This window comes from Pyrus communis, chromosome 2, assembly GCF_041283825.1.
Source record: "Pyrus communis isolate YQ-2024b chromosome 2, ASM4128382v1, whole genome shotgun sequence".
In the NCBI taxonomy this organism is placed as follows: domain Eukaryota; kingdom Viridiplantae; phylum Streptophyta; class Magnoliopsida; order Rosales; family Rosaceae; genus Pyrus; species Pyrus communis.
This window is the reverse complement of record NC_142566.1, coordinates 8630882-8646533: the sequence shown is the minus strand read 5'-3', so window position 1 is coordinate 8646533 and position 15652 is coordinate 8630882. Positions and strand designations below refer to the sequence as shown.

Genomic DNA, 15652 nt, shown 5'->3' with positions numbered 1-15652 from the left:
ATGAAAAAAAGCTGAAGCTGAGTGTTTACCAAACACAAAAACAGCACCGAGCTTTTTTTTATAGCAGCTTTTTTCAGAATCACCTCAGTACCAAACCAGCGTTTACAATCTTGAAAACAAAAATTCTTTCATTTTGCATATCCTTGCACATTTAATATTTGTAATAGATTAGTAGTGTATGTATTATTTTTTTTATTAGGCTCTTATTTTGGAGTGTAGATATAGTACTTAAACGACAAATATTTTAATGTTTTGAAGTAATATTTATGTGGCAATGTGTGGTATGTGCAAATTTAAAATTTTTTTTTTTTTTTTCTTAACGGATCATAACGGGTCGGGTCATTGGGTAAAGTGACCCAACCTGTTAAGGACCCGTTAAGATAACGAGTGTGACACGACACGACCCGTTAAGATAATAGGTGTTACACGAAAATGACACGAACACGACAGACACGACCCGTTTGTCAAGCCTAGTTGTGTAGCTATTTTAGGCTTTTCACGTCTTATGTAACCGATAAAAAAAAGATAGATAGTTTGACATTTTGATCTATGCACATATACAGCGACGATCGATTCTTCACAAGGCAAGCAAAGAAGAAAATTGGAGGAAGGGGAATAATATCTTTTGATTTACTCTCTTTCTTGTTTGGAAGAAAATTGCTCTATAGGTTTACTTAATCCCCTACTTAAGATGGAATTAAATAATTCTATAAGAAGTTTGACTCCATCTCCCAGAAGACATTTACTGCAAGTCATAACTCAGAATCTAATGTAGTCAAAGAACCCATTTTTTGCAGACCTACTCAACTAGAACTCCTACACCTCCTGCCCTTTTCTGCATGCAGCCAAGCAGGTGTGGTGGCATTTGTGGAGCCAAAAATGATACGTGAATTTTTTTCTCGAATAAGAGAAGAATGCCCTTATCAAATGGGCAAGCCCACAACTATTCCTATGCGCAATTCAATGTCCCTATAGGCTTGAGGAATGGACAACAACATCACTAAGCTCCCTTGCTTGTGGTATGGAGCAAAAGTCAAAGGCATTAAAGATAGGATTAATCACCAAATCCTATCTTTAATACATTACTGATTGAAGATCAACTCAAACAAGTAAACAACCCTCATCACCATTAATCAAGGATACTTACCTGATAATCCTAAGATATTATCTCCTAATTAATATCTTTAGGATAATTCTTTCCTCATCCATCATACGAATAACTCGCCTTGGTCAATGTGGGAAGCCGACACGTGTAGGGCACAACCCTACCTTGGTCGGCCACATCCCTATAAATACCTCATCTCCACCATTTTTTTATAAGCTTTTGCTATGCAATTAAGCCTAAACACTCGCTTTTTTCAAAGAAATTGACTTAAGCATCAAAGATCCATTCACCAAAACCACCCCCACCCCACATTGTGGTCGCGTGAAGCTTTGACCTTGATTAAAGGTGTTATTCTGTTTTGTATGTATAATTTCGTGAAGACCGAAGATGGTAGAATTTTGCTACTACTGTAGGGTTTCTTTGCCGAATGAGTGTTGTTCATCAGAAAGTGATGTAAGATTTTGTCCTCATTTGCGTTATCTTTTCGTGTGGTTGAATGTAGTTGTAGTTGAAATTTTGTATTATTTTTTATTGTGTTTTTAATCATGGAACTGTATTCCAAGTTGATGACACTCTTCGTTTTATTTGATTAATAGAATATATCTCTTAAAATAAATCCTTTAAGAAGAATTGCTTTTTTGTTAAAATAATTAACATAATTGAAGAATAATTCATAGGTGCAAAGGTAAGTGGCTGCTATAGCAAATGGCCATTTGTCGTCAAGCTTCTTTCTAAAGAGTTGGTTTATTTTATTTTCTAGATGCAATGCAAACATCAACATTCATTCATGCACTTCGAAATACAAATTTACAATATTCATTAATGCGCATACTCCAATTTTTATCAATTGGTATCTTAAATATTTTAAACTTTTTTATTAATAAACCAACCAACACAACCAATTTCAAGACAAACAAAACGAATAAAATACAACTGAAACATTCCAAACATGTGATCGATTGAAAAGAAAAACCAGTGAGGTTTCATAGGAACAGATTAGCCACCTCAATATAATAACATATATGTGTTACGACGCAAAGTTGATAAGCCTTTCTCCATCTATATATATAGCAAACCTAACAAGTCACAGCATCAAAAGCCATTCAGATTTACAAATCAAAGTCGTCACCATCAACTCTTTAGAAAAAAGCATTATCCCTTGCTACCTGAACTCAGAAAAATGTCAACAGAGGCCAGCTCATGTTCCAACCGGGCTCTCTTGGAATCAATTCGTCAGTACTTGTTAGACGATGATTTTGAAACCCAGGTAACATTTTTGGTCAATGTTGTCGAGGAGGACTCACAAAGTAGCTGTCGAGGTACTTCAAACCCTAGCAATAGTATTCCTTTTGATGTTGAGGGTTTGGGTGCCACAATGGGAGTGAACCACGATTTGGAGACATCAAATATACTAGAGGGGGCGGCGCATGAGCAGCACGCACCACAGAAAGGTCAGCATTTTAGGGGCGTGAGGCGGCGCCCGTGGGGGAAGTATGCGGCGGAGATAAGGGATCCTATGAAGAACGGGGCGAGAGTGTGGCTCGGAACCTATGAGACCGCTGCGGATGCAGGCTTGGCTTACGACCGCTGCTTTTAAAATTCGTGGCTCCAAGGCCAAGCTTAATTTTCCTCACTTAATTGGGACGCATGGTTTAGAGCCGGGTCGTGTGGCCCCTAAGCGTGGCTTATCGGAGCCATCATCGTCGCCAGCAAGCTCATCAGATGATGGCGGTTCTCCGATGCTTAAGCTGAGAAGGAGTGGAGTTGGCTTGGCGGCTAAAACCCCTAAGTTGAAAGAAGCAGCCGAACAGTTTCAAGTATTCCAACTGGATACATCAGCACTTGCTGCACCTGGCAGCCAAATTTTGGTTGAGGAGTTGAACGATCTTTCTGCCATCTGAAATCGGATGATTCTTGTTTTTCCTTCTTTCGGTATCTGTGAGACAATAGAAGTAACTTTAGCCAAACATAATTGACCATATTTCATCGTGTATAACTCTTGGTAAATGATTGATACACATTTTTTGTGTACCTGCACATTACTATTTAATCATGATCTTTGTTTTTGTTTATCCAATTTAACAAATAGAAATACAAAAAAGTGTCTAAGGAATCGCTTGAAATAGCTTTTTTGAGAAGCACTTATGCTCAGAAGCACTTTTAGAGCAATTCAGCGTGGGAACCCCCAATACACTATGCTATCCACCCAGTGAACAGTAACCGCCCTTAATGAACAGTAACCACTTTTTGCATCTCCACCGTTGCACTTCAATAGTCCTGGCACTAGGCAATAAAATATTAATATTTTTTTATTTATAAAATAATACAAAATAATTTTATTTGTAATTTTGGATAAGATTTTTAATCGTTCTTGTTACGCCACGTATCATTATCCGAAAAGTTATAAAATAATACAAAATAATTTTATTTGTAATTTCAGATAAGATTTTTAATCGTTCTTGTTGCGCCACGTTTTATAAAATCCGAAAAGACAATTATTGGTGATGGATTTCCGATAAGATTTTTAATTGTAGTCGTTGCGCCATGTGTCAGTATCCGAAAATACAATTATTGGTGGTGGATTTCCGATAAGATTATTAACCAATCACGTAGCGCCACGTGTCATAATCTGTTTACAATCTTTGAGGATAGATTTCTATCAGATTTTTAACAAATGACGACATGCCACGTGGCATTATCTACAACCTAATCCTTTCTGAATCCTCCATATAATCTACCATCCATCCTCACAAATCTCACACCAATTTTCTCAAGATCTCTATCATTATTCATAGTTTATGCTTCCTTCTTCACCAAAATCTCTATCATGATTCATAGTTTCTGCATCTCATTACCCGTAAGCGAACTATGAGTAACTTCAACCCAGCTAGTACACAACGCAACATCTTCAAGAAGCGTCCAATTCGTACTTGCATCAGTAGTCATTTTGTTGAAAAAAATTGGATTGAAACTTTGAGAGAAAGATAGGAATGTGGTTGAAAGTAGTTGAGAAAATATGAAATTGTGGTGTAAGGTAGATGATAATGGGAAGGTATTTATAGAAAAGTAAAAACAATTTTTTAAAAAAAATTTCAAATTTTTTTTCCGATTTTTATTCATTTTTTACAATTTTTTAAATTTTTTTATTCAACTAATTAATCTCTGCCGTTGGATTTTAAAAAAAAATTGAATTCCAACACTCCAGATTGTGCCACGTGGCACAACAGTAACATTTCTGAATTTTAAAACAATTTTTTCTTTTTTTTTTATTTATAAAGGAGAATAAGATTTTTTTTATTTTTTTTTACCTTTGCAAATCTGACGGTCCACATTTTCTTGCCGTTGAGATCCAACAGACCATAGGAAGCCATGTAGCTTCCCAAAGGTAACAATTTGAAATTGCGTCGCAGGCTCCATTCGCTGAAAACATGTCGGGTGACGCACCCCCACGCGCGGGTACAGTGCACGCGCTTGACAAAAAAAGTAAGAAAATGGGCTAATGCCTGGCTGACATCAGCCTTGCGTCAGATAGCCTTCGGGCTCACGAGTTGGCAATTCATGACAGGCCTGGTGCCCGGGCCTACCCTGTCCCTTGGGCTCCCACACGCTGGAGTCAATAGGCCAGGCTCTCGGGCCCTGTTTGCTGGCCTGTCCCTTGAGCTCCAACCAACATTGGAAGTGCTCTTAGTACAAGTCAGGACCAGCCCTGGTCCAATACGAGCAGGTCAATCATCCGAGGCCTGAAAAATCAAGGGCACCAAAACATCAGGGCGGTATATTTATATATACTTTAATAAAAGTATAAATTTACAAAATTTGGTCAAATAATCAAGAAGTTTAACAAGGAGTGGTTTTGCCTTCTTAAAATTAAAGAGAAGGTTGCAGGTTCAAAACCCTATGTATGTTTTTTTTACTTTCCAGTTTTTATGAATTTTTTTCATCAGAGTATAAATTTACAAAATTTGGTCAAATGAATAAGAAGTTTTACAAAAAATGTTGGTTTTGCTATTTAAAATTAATGAGGAGGTCTTGGGTTTGAAATGCTATGTGTGTTTTTTTTCTTTCCAATATTTACAAATTTATGTTTCGTTGTTAATTTTTTTTTACCCCCTGTTTGATAATAATCACTTGTTGGTAGCTATGTAGGTTGCAATTTTAAGACATTCATTCCAATTCAAGTCTAACCTTCAACAAAGAATAATGCTAGGTAGACCAAATTTGTAAATCATATGACTTGTCACCAATAGAAAATAAGCACGATAATCAACACTCAAGTAATAACTTGTGTATCAATGGTGTCAGATAAAGTTGGTTATGACTTGTGTATCAACGGTGTCGTACTCCATAATTATAAATGGCAATCCATGTGGCTACATCCACCCACCATGTGGGTTACAACAAGGAGATCCACTATCACCGTATCTCTTTATTCTTTATGACGAGGGGTTGTCGGCTGATTGCCCAGCATGAGCACCAAGGTACCATCAGGGGTGTCCAAATCTACTTTGCAGCTCCATCAGTAAACCATTTACTCTTCAACGATGATAGTCTTTTATTATGTCGTGCTCCTGAGATAGAGTGTTGCCATGTACTGAAAATTCACGAGTTGTAAGAGAATGCATCAGGGCAAAAGATTAATCTTGAGAAAAGTAAACTTTTCTTTAGCAAGAATGTCAAAAGACAAGTACAATCAAAACTTGTTAACCTAATAGGGGTAAAACGGGTTGAACGCCAAGAAAAGTACTCAGGAATGCCAACTCTAATTGGAAGAAACAAAAGCCAATGTTTTGCGTACTTGAAGGATCGACTATGGAAAAGATTGCAAGGTTGGAAAGGAAAATTACTAAGTGTAACAGGAAAAGAAATATTGGACAAAGCGATGGCCCAGGCAATCCCAAATTATACAATGAGCTGCTTCCTTCCCTAACCACTTTTGTGAAGATCTAAATAGAATGATAGCGTCTTTTTGATGGAATAAGGAAAAGGGGGAAAGAAAAATGCATCGGTGTTCTTGGAAGAAGTTGTGCATGTCAAAGGCCAAGGGAGGACTTGGGTTTCGAAACATATATGCATTCAATCTTGGAATGCTAGCAAAGCAAGGGTGGAGGCTGATTTGTGATCCCCAATCATTGGTTACAAAAATACTAAAGGCGAAATACTTCCCAAATGAGCAATTTTTTTAGGCAACTCTATATCCTAGCTCTTCACATTGTTGGAAAAGTATATGTGCAGCATGAAATGTAATTAAACTAGGATCACATTGGAAAGTGGGAGGTCGTACCACCATCCGTATCTAAGAGGACCCATGGATCCCACTCCCCTCATCTTTTCACCCCTTCCCTCCTAAGCCATCGGGGTGTACGTTGAGAACTGTCAACGAACTTATCAACCCCATCACACATCGATGGAAGATTGATTTGGTACCATGTATGTTTTCGAAGGAAGAGGAAACCTCAGTTCGTTCCATCCTGTTAAGTATTCGCTAACCACTGGACCACTTAACTTGGCATTATGAGAAACATGGGAGGTTCACAGTGCACAGTGTGCATACCATTTTGCTTGCAACTGGTTGCAACCATCTAACCATTGAGCCTCTTCATCAACCCAGCAGGTAGCAAACAAACTATGGTCTAGGTTGTGGAATGCAAATGTCCCACCAAAGGTTAAGGTATGTTTATGGAGGTTGTTTATGGAGGCTCAACAATGATTTCATACCTGCTCGAGCACTTATGGGAAAGTGACATATGTAAAGTCTAGAATTATTGTTTGGTTTTCCTTGTCAAATCTTGTAAATTGTACCATACATGCTTTAGATAGATTTAGGGTTTAATGTCATTTTTGGGATCTTGCGACTGGAAATATTCTTTTAAGAACTTAACATATTACATCAAAGGTCTGTTCATACATATGCATTTCACGTCATTATTTCTAGTTCATTCTGTCTAGTCAATTTCTCGCTGTTTTCCAGTTTTCTAGGCACACACATTAAGACAGCCACATGGATCAACTGACACCTTTTTTATGAAAGTGATTTTTATCCCTAGATCTTTCCTGATTGTTTGTGGACATGACACGTGGCTTTTTTGGTCCCTTTCTTGTCTGAAACCTAAAGCCCTCTTTCTAAAGATCATGTTAGGGTTCTTTTGGTTTTTGGGGTTTGAGATTGGAAAAGTTTTTGAGAGTTTTATTTTCATCTTCATCTCAGATTTTCTAGGAGCATCAAGCAAATTTTATGGGTAATGTTCTTCATCGAATATTTCTAAATCTATCTTTGAAATTGCTTGCTTAAATTCGTTTTATATGCTCATTTGTTTTGGCTAGGAGTTTTACATTTTTAGAAAAGAGTTGTTTTTAGCTTTGAGCTATATCTTATGTTCTCACTTGAAAACCATAGCCACAAAATAACACTCATGCACTAAATACCCACATCATTGCATATTAGGGTAGCATTGTTTTTGTGATTTTGATTTCTATTTTAGGTCAAGTTTTTCCAAGTTTCAAGTCAGTGAACTGACCTGATTTTTAGATTCTCGTTAGTTTCATCTTTCAAGTGTTTGACTGGTGAAACGGACTACACATCGAATCTAGATTTTCATATCATTGCCATATCATCATATGCATAGTTTGTGTGTTGGTCTCGATGCCACAAGGTGAAGATGTCAAGAAGAGCTGCCATCTTATAAAGACTGGAGACAACACCATTTCGGTGCCACAAGGTGAAGAGCTCAGAAGAAGCTACCATTTCATGAAGATCAAAGGAATCCATCTCATGTAAGGCAAGGTTGCACAAAGGTAAAGCTACTCTGTAGATATGGATCTAGGAATTGAGCTTGTGTGGTCTTTGTATGAACACTGATTATACTAATGGATTGGACTCAATGGAGAGTCCCCGAGTTTTTAACCCAAAGGTGGATTTTTCTAGCCAAAAACTTCCCTATATTCAATACTATACATAGCATTCTTTATGACCAAATAACCATTGCTAGAGATAAACGTTGTAGGGTTTGCTAGTATTGACACATTGTTAACCAAGTAAACATAACTCGAGAATCAAGGCTAACATAACTAAATATCACATTGTCTTGCTTTAGCTTTATAAGTTTGCCTGGTTTATATGCTTGTGGGCCTTAACTATCTGTATTTTGTTGACTGGTACGTTTGACTAGTCAGTGCAATTGATTTCAAAGTTTACACTACATATTATGAGCAATGAACTGAATTGTTGTTAACTAGGATAACTTGTAGTGAACTAAGTTTAATTCGTAAATTTACGTTTGTTTAACTGATACAAATTTGTACTTAGTTAACTGGTGAGCTTGACTAGTCATTCTAGCATGCTTTAATTCATAATTGCTTTGTCATTGCTGTTTGCATAATGAATTGATATGTAAATGTGTTCAAGCTTAGGGATTATTGTTGTGAAACTGATTTGTGCAGTCTCTGATTAGTTAAACATATTGGTCAGTTAGGTTTTCCTCCCGCAACTGCATTTTTTGTCACTGACTAAATTGTAACTAGTTAACTAGTCTACTGTGAAAAGCTAAATTTTTAGTTGCAGGATATTCCTGCTAGTACCCAATTTCAATTGGTATCAGAGCCTTGCTCTAGATATACATAGAGGAGTTACTGGTATTTGGTGGAATCTAACAGAACGGACTATGTTGCATGGTGTGAAAAGTTTCAAATCTTTTTGAAGGCACAAGATTCAATTGCAGTTGATCACCTCATCTTTGAATGAAGGGCTTCCCAAAGATTATGGATGGCGAATCTATTGAAAAAACAAAGTTTGATTGGTCCCCAAGTGATGTCACATTGGCCATGGCTAGTAGGAAATGAGAAAGAATTATCAGTCATATGGGCGTGCCTTCTACTAGTGAACATGGACCTTGTTTCTCTTGTGGTGGTATTAGACATCGGAATGCTAAGTGTGCAAACAACAATAAACCACATCAGAAACATGACAAAACAATGATGGCTACCTAGTGATAGCGAGAGTGAAGATTTTGTTTGTTCTGACAGGTCATTAGATGATGAGGAGAAAGCCATTGCCTTTGTTACCTTAAGTATAGCTCCTTATTTGATGTGACTTGTGTTGCATAAGTAGATAATATTGGGTTGACTAAGAAGGTTTATGTGCTACAAGAAGAAAATGAGTCTCTCTGACTAGTCAAAATGGAACTGAGTGAAAAAGTTGTCTCTCTTGAGGCTTAAGTCAAGATGATTGCTACTTGTGAAGCTCATGTTCCAGATTTGATGATTTCTCAAGAAAAATTCTTACATCAAGTTCATGTGTTGAAAGTCAACAACAAAATGTATCATGAGGTCTACTTGAAGTTATCGTCTAAGTTGGTTGAGACTATGTATGTAAAAAGTGGTTTGTTTGATTCTTGATGCTGAATGATCTAACAAAATGTTATGTGTTGGAAGTTTATGTGGTGTCAAGAATGGTCTTGGTTTAGTGGAAAGTGGCTCATGTTCTATGGGCACAAGCACAAAAATTTTGAAGGAATCATTGCTAATGACTCCTATAGTCTGTACTTCTTCAAAGACAAGATTTTTTTTTTCCCATATGTCATCACCATGGTGAACTTGGTCATATTCGACCTAGGTGCTGAAAACGTTCCTAAAAAAGGAAGAAAGACTTGCATAATCAAGTTGATCAACTAGTAGTGGAACTCAATAGAATGGCTCAATTTGTTAATTCTTCTAGCTCTGGCAATATCAGGTCTTGTCCAAGTCATTTTTGAAATGTTTCTGATATATGTCTGGTCACTCACTGTGCTCTTTACGTCCCAAAACCAAATGTTTGGTACCTAATATGTTGCAGATTTATTGTTAAAAATGGAATGAACGTGCTGGTTATTCCAAGATCGAATGACAATTGCTGCAATCTTGTTTTTCCTAAAGGCAAGAGTCTCTTACACTGGAATTTCCAAAGCTCCACTTTTGGTTGAAATGATCCTTAGTGCTCAAACATTAATGATGTTTCGTGGTAAGATAAAGACAATGTTGATTGTTATATGCATTGAAAATCCAAGGTATATTTCTCTTTCTTATATGAATGCAAATTGTGATCTTGTCATGTTTACTTGTGCTTTTGTGTTGTGGTTGTTATATCTGTTTAATAACCTTGGAGTGAAAAAATTAGCCATTCATTTTCATTGTCAGCTTGTGACCTTGTGTATGAAATTGAATTTTTGGAAGAACCTTGTCCAACATTTAACAATCAATCTTTTTGGAACACAATTTCACCACTTTGGAGGGTCTTTAGAAAGAAAATTTATGTTGAAAAACAGCTATCTAACCATCTGATGTGGTATAAACTAATACATAATTAAACCCTTTAATTATGCAATCGTAGTACGAGTAAGTTGGGATCGTTTTATTCCAAGGATTAGAAAGGATGCTAATCAACACAAATTAAACTTATAAAACTAAAAACTACGTTAAACTAACAAAAAAGCAATGACTGTGGGGATTTTGGACAAATTTATTTAAAACAAAAGTAAATGGCTGCAAGTAAATTAAGTTGTGAATGAAATATGGATGAAATGATAGCTAAAGGATTCTTCTCCACACATGAATCATATGCATACAAATGGACTTCCAGTTATTCTCCCTATAAACCATGAATGACAATGCCCCAAATTCACTATGAACAACACTAATTAACTCTTAGATTTTCGTAAGTCCATTGAATTGGACTCAACGACGCAACCAAATTATTCTTCTCAAGTTCCCTAACCATGAAAAGCTTCATAAAGATACATCTCAAAGATCAGTAAGTTCTGTGAAAATCATAAGCATTGACATAGCATTCGTAACTATGAAAAGCATGATACTCCTGCCAAGAATTTACTTTACTCAATCATGACTAGTACTTTTACTACTTGCAAATATAAGTTTATAATGATTAGGAGAAATTCCCTTATATTCTAGCATCAAATCCCTACATGCAAACTAAGTATGCATCCTTAATAAACATACAAGAACAAGTTTTCTATAAAGCAAATAAGTAAATTGCATTCATGTTTTATGAAACAATAACTGGATGTAATCAATTTATATAAAACATATGATCATGGCTTCGAATTCACCTCTAGCTCAAAGAAACTTAGTTACACATATTCATCATAACTGAAAAGCAATAAAAAAATAAACACTGAAACTTAAAACAAAGATAGAAAGAACTTTGAAAATTCTAGCAACTTCAATGGATGGATGATAGGCGCGACACACTCCTAAAACATTGTAGGACACTTCATATATACTAGCCTCTCTGCATGCGCGAGAGGCATTTTTTTTTAATCACAGGCGCTTCATGCCCCTAAAGATGGCTTATGTTAGTTGTTTCTTATTGTAATTGTCAAAATATATTTTTAATGTATTGTGCAAGGGAGAGATCTTTTCTTTATCATGCACGTTATAAAAACTTGTCATGAAAAAATACATAATTCGTGTAATTTGAGGTTTTCCTTTATTTCTCTATCAATGTGTTGTCTACATGTAAAGCAAAAGCTTTGAAGGTATGCTAATGAACTATTTATGTTGCCTTATTTAAATAGATTTTTTTGTGTTCTACATGTCCTTCATTTTTTTTCGTATTCTATTTTATTTGATTTATAAATACATACAGTTCTCTTTTAGTTGGCTATATAATTTGTGTGAGAGGCTTTATTAAACATGCACACAACAGACGTCTTACACATTTGTCACATTTAACACACGTCAAGAATAAAATTAAGAAAAATATTACTCTCTATCTTGATAGATTAAAAAACATGTATTAGCATGTCCTAATATATGATTCTTTTTATAGGATCTAATTTGTCAATATTTGAAAGACACTTTTGTGCTCTCTTCAAAACAATAGCCAAGACAACAATATTGTTGGGAACTTTATCTTTTGTTCGATCACATCTTCTCGGTATCTCCATTAGCCGTTAAAACCTTGTCTATTAGAAGCAACTTGTCCTATAGCTGCATAATATGCTCATATTAAATGCTTCAATAACAACTGAAGTGTTGTCAAATGGCATGTAGGCATACTCAATTGAAGGTGAGGTTCTGATCATGACAAAGTGCAAGAAATCCTGCATCAAGTTCAACCGAAGCACCAATTAAAAGGCAAAAAGCTATATAATAAATTTTAGCTGGTGTTTGTTCTAAAACTTTAATACATCAGAACCACAAAGGACATAAGCAAACTATTAACACTTTAAAGTAGGCATGCATTCAAAAACAATTCTAAAACCCATGACTTTCAAGGCCTAGTGAATGGTGAACCACAAGACTCTTTAACAACATTAAAGAGAAGAAAGGATTTTGAGATTCATTACCCTTGAAGCTCATCCTTGTTTACACAAGGGATTCACCCAAGTTGAGGGCCTTCAAGTCACCTCCTAGCTCCTTAGATCTTCCTTGTGATTTTCTTCCCTTTTGATGCTCATTTGCTCCTTGAGGATGTGAGGAAAGGATCTCCAAGAACACCATAGGTTTAGTGTCTCCAAGTCTCCACACCAAGGATGAGATGTGAAGATGAAATGGATGACTTAGAGGAAGAAAAGATTGCTAGCTATTTTTCCCCTAAGTGGCCGGCCTCTTTAGAGAAAAAAGGAGAAAAGGTTTCTCTTCTTTGTCTCAAGAAAACCCTAGTGAGAGAATGTCTATGAAGTTGCCTTTATACCACCTCACATGTGAGTGGCAAACTTGCAATTAAGCCAAGTCCATTACCACTTACCCTTTGGCCGGCCATCCTATAGTTATTGGGCTAATTGCCCATTTGTTTTAGTTGTGATACAACTTAAACAAATTGAGCCTTGTGGACCAAAACCCTTTTGGGCCCCAAGACCCTAAACTAACTTGAAAGTCCAATACGAACATTTCGTATAATTAATTAACTAATTAATTAATTGTTCACCATTCCCAATTAAACCATTTAATTGCTTATCCATCTTATTTATATTTCTTCACTTTCATCCTTACTCGGTGTACGATCCATTAGGTTCCAATTAGCGAGGCAGTGGGCGATTGTTACTCTTAACGATCGATTGTGAATTGAAACTATATTTCAATACTCCCTATGATGAAGATTAGTGTTTGCTAAACTTCAAGGCTTCCACAAACCATGAGTGACACCAAGCAGTATGTCATGGCTACCCAATCTAAGTAGAATGGTTGGAGAACATATCCAGTTACAATTACAATGCAATACAATCCTTCTCTAATACAATACTCTTAATCACATTGTTTGAGTGATAGTTTGTTTCATGTCTACTATCCAATGTGATACTTCTCTATATGATTTGTAACGCCCCGCCCTCGAAATACTTATTTTCAAGAAATAACTCCGATGATAAGCCTAATTTAGAATCTTGGTTAATTTATTTCCATTAATCACATTTTATACTCCAAACCATTTAATTTCTTGCAAAACTATCCATATTTTTAATTTTCAAAACATATAATTAAATTATCGATTTATATTCCCAAATTTCTTCTATCAAAAAAACTTCTCAACAAAAGATTAATTCTCGATTATTTAAGGCTGCATCTAACACTATTAGACTGCCTACGTACCCTTAAGCGGGATCAAGCCTTTCGTAGTTCACATTCATTATATTCTCCATTTTCTATTAGATTATAGTATTAACCAAATTCCATTTTACCTTCCACAATCAAATCAAATCAAATTGTTATCAATTATGGATTCAAAACATCAAAATTTTCATGAAAAAGGCAGCGTTGGCCCACTGGCCACACACCGTCGCGAGTGGCGGTCAGCCGCCCTGACTCACCAGAAAATTTTACTATTTTTAAAAATTCCCAAATTTTACAGGCAAGTAGAGTTCAATGAGAGGAACAACTTTTATACCTGAGCCGAAGTCCAATTCAGCCGGAAAACACCTCAATTCGCCCTTAAATCGTCGGAAACCCTTGATTTGGGTGTTCTTAATTCGACTCCAAAACAACTCCGACGCCCCAACCAATGCATGGGCTTTATTCCAGGCCTCAAGGGAAGTCTAATGGTGGTGGCAATTGGAGGAAAACATTTTAGGATTTAAGGAATTTACACACGAACCCTACGCACCCACCGTGGGGGTTTCACTATTTTTAAGGCCAAATTCCATCAAACTTAGGGTGGAATGGAAAGAAAGAAGGTCTTAGAGTGTTTACCAAGTGGTTAGGTGGTTTGATTCGCTGGAAAATCGACAGAAAAGCCCCGAGAAAAGGCTACACAGGTCGGGTCCGAAGGTTATGCGGGTCGGGCCCCCCTTTTTTTTTTTTTTTTTTTTCTTCTTCTCTCATTTCCCCTCTTTTTTTTCTTTCTGATTGGTCCTCCCCCCCCCCCCCCTCTTTTTCTCCTTTCTTCCTTCTCTCCTTTTCTATTCTTTACTTTCCATCCCAGCCATCCATCTCTCTTATTGCTTTCATCCCAACCACACACGTGGCACAACTCTTTGCTCCAAATTTTATGGAGCCTTCTAAAATAAAGTAAAATTACCAAAATATCCCTACCTTTAAACGTTAATAACTTCTTCATTATAATTTCATTTCATGAACGGTTTGCCCTACATGTTTGTGAGATTGAGTTCTATTCAAAAATATAAATTGTGACCTCAAAAGGTGTACAGATTTTAAATAATTAATCTCCAAACTTCAAACTTCGTAACTAGTTTAATTTAAAACTAAATTCAAATAAATTAATATAAATTCTCGATTCTTTCCACATATTCATAATTATGAATATCCAATTCATATATTTAAATTTTTTTTCCCAGGTTATTTGATGCGAATTATATAAGCACACAAATTAAACCCTCTTTTGACAATTGTAGTATATGTATAAGTAGGGATCGTTCTAAACCGGGGATTAGGAGGGGTTGCTAAAACACTTAAAAACTGACTCAAAAACGTAAAACAAAGGTTAAAACACTAAACTAGACTCAAAGAATGTAAAACTAAACACTAAAACACTAAAACAAACCAAAAGACTCAAAACAGCAACAAAACACTCAAAACTGCCTTAAAAACACAATCTGGGCAGTTTTGAACACTTCACACTAGTTTGGACGAAAATACAATTTGTTTTGACTCAAAAGACTCTAAAACACACTTTTGGAAATATTTGGAATAAGTAAGAAAGGGGGATTTGTTTTTGGACGAATTTAAAAGAAAACAAGTAACTTAAAACTTAAAACAGATTTTTGGACGAATTTGAGTAAAACTAATGGATGATGGGATAGCCAAGGGATACTTCTCCACACATGATACTTTCTAACATAAATTGATTTCCAGTTGCTTTTTCGATAAACCATGAACCTCAACACCCCAGATTAACCGTGACATCACTAATTAACCCTCAGATTTCCCTTAAGTTAGTGGATTGGATGACATCATACGACAACCCAAAGCATTCTTCAAAAAGTCCCCTACATGACATCATAATAGAGATACGGTCAAAGATCATTACGTTCAATGGAAATCATAAGTATTGACAAAGCACTTGTAACTATGACATCATGATACGCATGCTAGGAATTTACT

The 15652-nt window shown here is 36.1% G+C and overlaps 1 pseudogene; it reads left to right on the top strand.

The window, feature by feature from the left end:
* Positions 1 to 2285: 2285 nt before the first annotated feature.
* LOC148698526 (ethylene-responsive transcription factor 2-like) lies at positions 2286 to 3161 on the top strand (annotated as a pseudogene).
* The last annotated feature ends 12491 nt before the right edge of the window (positions 3162 to 15652 follow it).